This window comes from Chenopodium quinoa, unplaced genomic scaffold (genome assembly GCF_001683475.1).
Source record: "Chenopodium quinoa cultivar QQ74 unplaced genomic scaffold, ASM168347v1, whole genome shotgun sequence".
Lineage (NCBI taxonomy): Eukaryota > Viridiplantae > Streptophyta > Magnoliopsida > Caryophyllales > Amaranthaceae > Chenopodium > Chenopodium quinoa.
The window spans coordinates 4,627,534-4,636,409 of record NW_018743979.1 but is presented as its reverse complement, the minus strand read 5'-3'; positions in this window follow the sequence as shown (position 1 = coordinate 4,636,409).

The window sequence follows — 8,876 nt, the reverse complement described above, 5'->3', positions numbered from 1 at the left end:
TTGGAGGCACGGACGTGCCTCTGCTGGGAACGGACGTGCCTCACTCCAAAAGTCCCTAAATAGCTCGTTCTTCAATCAACAAGCCTCGTGAAGGTTCGTGGGCCTCGGTTTAGCTTCGTGACTTCGTAAAATATCCAAATTAGCTCCGTTAATCCTGAAATACATCAAAAACAACGAAACTACCCATAAAAGCATCGAATCATCGAAACTAAACCAAATTACACCAAAATAGACTAAAACACCCGACTAAGCTAATAAAACCAACTAAAAATAAGCTAACAAATATGCACAAAACACGACTTATCAGTGTATCCCTTCAATTTTGAAGCATCAAAATAGGCCTAAATTGATTTAAAGAATGGTTCTTGAATAATTTAGGCTTGTGCACTATTTAAATTGAATTTAATTAACTTGGACTTGTTTTAATTTCATTTTTCGCTAAATTGATTCTAAAATTAATTTAGAATTAATTTTATGTCACACGAATATCGAGATTAAAATCCTGAAATAATAGCATGCAAATCGAGGTAAAATCACCCAAACGCTACCAAGGCTAGCCGGACTGCTCACGCAACCCACATGTGGTTGCCTTGGCGCGCATGGTGGTGCTTCCACCTCGAAGCGTTGTGGCTGTGTGGCAAGGGTAGGAGTGCGCAAGGGTATGCTTGTGGCTTGTGGTGCGTGGCTGCTGGGATGCTCGCATGGCTTCTGGGCAGCAAGGCAGGGAGCCCCAACCAGGCCCAACCACACCAGCCCGCACGCTTGATGCGATGCGTGCTTGTGCTGGCAAGCGCAGCAGTGCCTTTCTAAGCATGCTGCCAGCGCCCAAGCAGCCCCAGCCGTAGCCTTAGTGCCTAGCAAGCCTAACCCATGGCTAGGATCCTAGGCACTTGGTTAAGAGTAGGCTGATTTTATCAATGCATGGGCTATGCGTTTTGCAAAAATTTTCCGTCTTAATTTCATTTAATTATTTTAACGAGGCTAGGCCTCAATTTTTCCGGCTCTTGTAAAATTTTAATTTTGACAAAATTTGGATTAACCGGCTTAATTAATTGGATTAATTAAGTTGGATGCTGCATTTAGTGGGAGCTTCGTTAATTGCATGATATAATTGCGTCTTAATCACATAAAATGTTCAACAACTTTGACTAGTTTTAATTAGGCACGTTAATCGGATTAACCACCTAAGTTAGTTACTAGTTTACGCGTGTTATGCATTGTTACTTATTTTTCGTTGTAAAATGCATGGGCCATTCACATATAGTGAATGGATGAATGGGAGATATATTGTTTCACAGGTTTCGTGAAAATGGCAACTAGTGGAACCCGATTAGGATAGTAAATACGGAATGCGATCCGTTATGTATTTTTGTAAATCTAAATACGGTCTGCGTACCGCTGCGTATTTTTGTACCTTAATATTTAGATTGATCCTGGTTGTAGTAGCTAGTAATTTTATTTTGGCAAAGCTGTCTCAAGATAGTGTTTCTATGAAGACGAGCCAAGATGAAAACTCTTAAATATCTGAAGATTTCAAGGGGTCATGCTAGTTGCCAAATGCATCTATCTTATGCTTTATATATATTGTTATGCTTATATATATATTTGAATGCTAGATGCATGTTTAGGATTTCAAATGTTGCGATAATTAATTAAGTTCACTTAAATCAACCAACATAGAAACCCTAGGTCCCTATAATATTGAGCTAAAATATGTCATTCCAAGAACAACACTTACCGAACTAATGCGCGTATGTGATGGGCTACGCCAAAGCGAGGCATCACTACTTCCCTAGGAACGTAAGGTATACTAGGTATACAAGTTGTCTTGGTTAAGCTCAACGATATCAGTAAGGAGTCCTTAGATGTCGTGGCAATGGAGGTAAAATGTCAAGGAAGCATTAGATGCGATGTTTTATCGAACCAAAAATAGCTTGGAGCTATTAGCAATTGGATTGCTTACCCTAAAATATTAAGTGTTAAAACAAGCCAAAGTATGCTTAATCACTTTTTGATTTTTGGGATCTTAGAATCGTTTTATTCTCGCCTAAAAGGGACAATTTATAATGCATGGATAAGACGCGTAATAAGATTGAAAGTTTGCATGTATGGCTTTAAATTTCAAACTTATTATGATAAAATCCGAAATGTCTTGTAAATTAGCTACGACAAATCCAAATTCCAAATAATGGTTAGAGACCATAAAATCCGAAATAGACTCCATGTTTGTAAATCATGTTTGGAACTTGATTCGTTTGCATGAAGGGTGACAGACCCATCAATCGCAAATAAGTTTTCAAGGAGAAAACTGACAAATGTGGAAATGCATAAGCATACAAAGCTAGATTGGTTGAAAAGGATACAATTAATTCATGGCGTTGATTTTAATAAAAACCTATTCACCAATCGGAACGCTAAAGTCTTTTCGTGATTGTTCTAGCAAAATTGCGCATATGAAATATGGAAAAATACGAAACCGCCTTCCTAAAATTGGATTTTTGAAGAGACTATGGAAATAGTCTAAGGGTTTTGTAATTCTAAATAAATGCTAGATTTGAAACCAAGCTCAAGAAATCCATTGTGGGATTAAATGAAGCATTGCATTAGGAATCACAACATGCATTCTCATAAAGTCAATAAAAGGTTTGGCTAATGGAGAATCATAGAAATTTTTATAAACAAAAAGTTTAGTGGGAGCAAGAGTCAATCTTGTATGGTCCAACAAGAATTTTGTGAACTCTATTGTGAAATTACTATCAAATACTAAATGCTTAGGTTTGAAAGGATTTTCGACAATGGACCAAGCAAAAGGCGATACTTAGTACATAGTGGGAATTAAGATCTATTCGATAGACTTAATGAAATGTTTAAATGAGTAGAGGAATTTACCGTGTTAAACATCAAGGACTTGAAAAGGCTTTCGACCCATATGTATAAAACCAAGTAAATGTTTGAACTAAGTCAAACAAGAAAGACTCTAGTAGAGACTTTCAACCGTATCACATAGCAAACAGTTTAGCAAGACTCAGTGAAACTGGATGAGCTAAAAGGTCACATGAATGGAACATATTGGGAATAATTCTGCGATTAAAACCATCATGTATGCTATGATATGGAGTCGTCACTCAACTTACATGCTTAGAGCATGAGAAGTATAAAATACCAATCAATCTAAATCTAAGTGATGAATCGTTAGATTGTGGTCAAGAAAATCCAAAGTACTTTGATAAGTAAAAAGGGGATAAGTTATTGATGCATAGAAATAATTATAATTTGAGAATTGATGTTGCAAGCACATCCTTAGCAAGGATTAGATCCTTAATAAGGAAGTCGTTTATAAGCACGATCTATAATGCGTCGTGGCTTGAGAATGGTAACGTGCGGAAATTTAAGGTAAATTTCCATAATCACAAGTATAACGTGCGAAAATTTAAGGTAAATTTCCATAATCACAAGTGATTAGGGTCTCCCAAATCATTGTGAGTCGTTCGGAATAAAATCCGAGGAAAGAAACATCAGAATGTTTACTAAAATATATGTTAAGAATATTGTTGCCTGGAAGGCAATAATAAGAAAGTGTTCAATGGAAAGTTCGTTGTCGAACGTTGATTGTAGGTTGTCAAGTTGAAAGATCTCAAGTCATGAAAATGAGTGGGAGCCATCACTTGGACAATAAATCCTAAATCACATATGATCCATAACACTCTCAAAATTTTATCGTCTTATTATGAAATTGTTCGATAATGAACATGCTAAGATTTGCAAAGTAATAGTGGCTAAACATATGCAATAAGTGAACGTTCCGCCCTCTTATGTTATGTCTGCGGCATTGTAGCTCCCGCCCAACATTCACAATTGCATGAAAGAAATCAAGCATATTAAGTATGAGTGTGATTTCTATAAATGCTTAATGAAGAGTATTACTCTTAAAACATTTGAAGAAAACGATTTATCATAAGATGAAACGTTTGGAAGTTTCACAGTGGAATAAAAGTTTACTAATAAAATTCCACAAACTATTTAATTGTGGTTCAGAATTAAATAATGAGTCCATTCGATTTCTATGGGCTATACACTGTATGCACACTTGTCCGGAAGGACAAGTGGGAGATTGAAAGGAATGGTGTCCTTCCAACAAGTGTATTCTTCTGATAGAGGGTTCGGAATTATTACAGAGTTAATTCTTCAGTAAGATCAAGTGATCGGAATGCCTAGGTGGAGGTCGCTTCCGATCAGTAATATCGAGTTACAATTGATATTACAGCTTATTCTTAACTGAACCCTTCGGGTCGAACCCAATAGAATCACCGATCCGAGACGACGAATTAATCCGAAAGGATTTAATGAGTCGACAGAGTTTTACGAATACAGACGTCATATAACGAGCCTAGGGCGTCCAGGCCGAGTGTCACAAAATCACAAGCGACAAGTACGAGCGTAGCCGTAGCACTACAATGGTCTGGCCATGTGGATGCTAGGGTAGTTCGAGCTAGCATGCACCTAGCATGGCTAGGCGCAAGCCTAAGCACACTAGGTGTGCTAGGCACACCATCGCAGCCCATCACACCCCATCGCAGCCCATCACACCATGCGTGCCCTAGGATGGTTGGGCACCATCGCAGCCCAGGCAGCATCTCTAGGCGCACCATACGTGCCCTAGGATGGCTGGGTGTCGTCGCAGCCCTAGCACAATGCTGGGCGCGCATGGCAGGACCACACGCACCAAGCACAGCTAGTGCTAGGCACTGGCGCATGCATAGTGCGTGGTGCATGGCCGAGGCTGGTGCATGCATAGTGCGTGGTGCATGGCCGAGGCTGGTGCGTGTGGCTGTGCGAGTGTATGCGAGGAAGAGCTAGCAAGCAACACCAAGCCCAGCATGCGTGGCTCGCTAGCAGCACGCATGCTAGGCCTTGCGTGCATGGGGCTGGATGTGTGGTGCGCGTAGTGTGCGAGTGTGTGTGTGTGAGGCAGTGCGTGGGAGTGCTAGGGTCAGTGCCAGCATAACGTGCTAGCAGTGCCTAGCACCAGCACGCACTAGTGCCTAGCACCAGCACGCACCAGCAAGCACCAGCGCCAAGCATCGCCCAGCGCCAAGCAAGCACTGCCTGGCTGGGGATGCAAGGTTGTTGGCTGGTGCTAGCTGGTACGCTAGCTGGCAGCCAGCCAGCCCTCCTCATGCCGGTTTTGTGCTTGCTTGTGGGGACCAAATTAAGGGCCTTGGGGAGCAAGGCAAATGGTCCCCCCCCCCTCCCTTCCTAGCCTTGGCCATCACTCAAGCATGTGATTGTGCCACTTGTCGCAATGTGATTAAGTTGATTTTTTATTTAATTTGGAATTAAATAAATTGTTGATTTTTACCAACTCTCCCACATTGATGGGAGATCGGAAATCAAGGGTGCGTTTCCCTATAAATACCAAAGGCATGGTGTTGGGAAATGCACAACCTTGAGTGGAATTAAAAAGGCAACTCTTGTAATTAGAGTAAACCTTTGATTCGTAAAACTCATAGTTTTGTTTTGTCCGGGTCTTAACTAACCTTCAAGACTTGGGACGCTCGGGTCGGGTCGAGGGTACGATCCGTCGGAGATCTCGTAGTTTCGGGATTTTGAAGTAAGAACTCTTCGGGAGCAAAGCACGCAACAAAGGTATAATTCTTGTTCTTAATCTTGCTTGACTAAGTTTATTATGCTTGTTAATTGTTTTTATTAAGGGACGGGTCTTGGGGGGTTTCCTTTCACGTAGTGCCGGGTCACTACAAAACCCTACAGCGGTATCAGAGCCACGCTCCTTTTATTTTTTGCAATTAATTTTTTAATTAAGGTTTTTTTTAAGAGAATTTATTTTTCTGGTTCATGTTCTTCTAATTAGATTAGATGCTCGTTTTAAGTAATTTTAAAACTCTATTTTATTCTCGATTTGGCTGTCAAACCCAGATTTTGGCTCAAAAATAGTGATTTTTGGGTGGAATCGTCATTCTGGAATAGATTCAACTCTCTTTGAAGACTGTCCAGAAGCCAAATTCGAACCATAAATTCATTTTTCTGGGGTTTTTTCGTTTTTCAACGAAAATTTTAATTCTTGTCAAGCCTTGATTAATGCAAGCATTATAAGGTTAGATTAAATGCACATTTGCATCACTAATCTACTGGTTTTAAAAATATCCTTAAGCATAATAATGGAGTTTTTATTAGTGCTTAAGTTGATATATCATTTTTCACATAAACTTGTTTTTCACAAATTTTGCAAATAAATTGCAATAAAATGTGAAAGCTTGTTGTGAACTTGTGATTTTAAGTTCCTATAATGTTAAAGTTCTAATCTTTAAAGGTTTAAATGATTAGAACCCTAACCCTAAATTCCATATTGAACAAAGTTTGGATTTTTCATTTTGGTTGATTAAAATTCATCAAGTTCAAATACTTGTGAGTAAAATTTGATTAACCTTCATATTGGAAGATATAATCTTAGTATTTTACACAAGTATGAAAGTTGGAAAAATTTTCATTAGATGATTAGTTTATTTTTCCAACTCCCATTTGTCAAATCCATTATTAATTTGCATATTGGCAAGATTAATTATGGACATAGATCATTTTATTTTAAGCATATAGAAAGACCTAATTTTGTTCAAAATAAATTTTTTGGATAATTTAGGCTTGTGCACCAATAAAAATTTAAAAAAAAAATGAAGTTAGACTTATTTTATTTTATTTTATTTTATTTTTCCTCAAATTAATTCTAAAATGTAATTTAGAATTAAATTTTGTCACACACAAATCGGAATTAAATTCTGAGAAATGGCACGCAAATCAAGGCAAAAACACCCAAGCGCCACCAAGGCTAGCCGGGCTGCCTAGCAGCCCACATGTGGCTGCCTATGGTGCACACAGGGGTGTGCCATGATGATGTTGTGCGCTGCTGTGTGGCGGGGAGGCTTGGGGCTGAGTGCGTGGAGCAATGGCTAGGGGCTGGCTTGCGAGGGGATGCTGCTGGGCAGCATGGCAGAAAGCACCAGCCCAGCGCACCACTTTCTGGCAGGCGCCAGCTTGCTAGCCAGCATGCGTAGCATACCTGGCAGGCTGCTGGTGCTAGCAGCGTGGCTTGCTGTGCTGGGCGCAACATGCTAGCATCACACACCACAGCACAAGGCATAGGCTGCCTAGCAGCCATGGTGCGCACCCACCAAGCACTTGCGTGGGATTTTTGCTTGATTTTGAGCTATACAATTTTGCAAAAAAATTTCCGTTTTAATAATTTTAAGTAATTATTTTAACGAGGTTAGACCTCGGTTTTTCCGGCTTTTGCAAAATTTTTGATTTTGACTAATTATGGGTTATGCCGACTTAATTATTCGGATTAACTAAGTATGGATGTGGAATTTAGTGGGAGCTTAATTAATTGCGTGAGCATTTTGCGTTTAGAAATAATGGATTAAACAACTTTGACTAGTTTTAATTAGGCGCGTTAATCGGATTAACCACCTAAGTTAGTTACTAGTTTTGTGTGTTTAATTATGTATTTCGTAAAATTGCATGGGCCATTCTCAAATAGTGAATGGATGAATGGAAGATTGTTTTCAAAACAGGTTATTGAAAATGGCAACTAGTGGGGCCCGACTAGGATAGAAAATACGGACTGCGTTCGTTATGTTTTTTTGTAAATCTAAATACGGTATGTGAACCGTTAAGTATTTTTGTACTATTAGATTAATCTTAGTCGTTATAGCTAGTTTATTTTATTTTGGCCAAGATGTCTCAAGACGGCGTTTTGATGAAGACGAGCCAAGATGAAGACCCATGGAAATTGAAGATTTCAAGGGGTCATGCTAGTTGCCAAATGCATCATTTTATGCTTTGTATATATATTTTGTTATTATATATGATTGCTAGATGCATGTCTAGGATTTCTATATGTTGCGACGATTATTTAAGTTCACTTAAATCAACCAACATAGAAACCCTAGGTCCCTTAATAATATTGAGTTAAAATTTGTCGTTCCAAGAACAACACTTACCGAACTATGCGCGTATGTGATGGACTACGCCAAAGCGAGACATCACTACTTCCCTAGGAACGTAAGGTATACTAGGTATACAAGTTGTCTTTGTTAAGCTCAACGATATCAGTAAGGAGTCCTTAGATGTCGTGGCAAAAGAGATAAAATGTCAAGGATGCATTAGATGCGACATTTTATCAAATCGAGAGTAGCTTGGAGCTATTAGCAATTGAATTGCTTACCTTAAGATATTTAATGATTAAGACAAGCCAAAGCATGTATAACCATTTCTTGATCTTTGGGATCTCGGAATCATTTTATTCTCGCCTAAAAGGGACAATTTTATAAATGCGTGGATAAAATGCTCAATAAGATTGAAAATATGCATGAACGCTTTTAAATTTCAACTTATTGGTTATATGAATGGTTCTTCATTTCAAATTCTTTCAATTGTAGAACAATGTCTTCAAGTAACTCAAACAACAACCATGTGTACCCGGAACTCCCCGAAAAGTTAGCTATCAAGCTTAACTTAACAAACCTTGAAGAATGGGAAGAAGAACTCAGGAAAACTCTCCGGAGTTGTTCCAAGGAGTATGTTCTGGACACTTCCCTCCCAACCCTCTGTACCAAGAAACACTTGAGAGACGAAACTTATTGTGCATGGTCAAAAGATTGCAAATTGGTGTCACAACTCATGGCTAATTCCATCCCGGAAGAATGGAAAGAAAAACTTCCATTCTCTTTTCCGGACTTGTTCCTTGGAGGACTAAGGGATGTTGTCGGTGTGAGATTCTCTAAGAGTTTCAACGACAACAATGATGGACTCTTGTTTGAAGTGACTAGGTCACTTACAGACATGAATGTGAAGCCATCGGA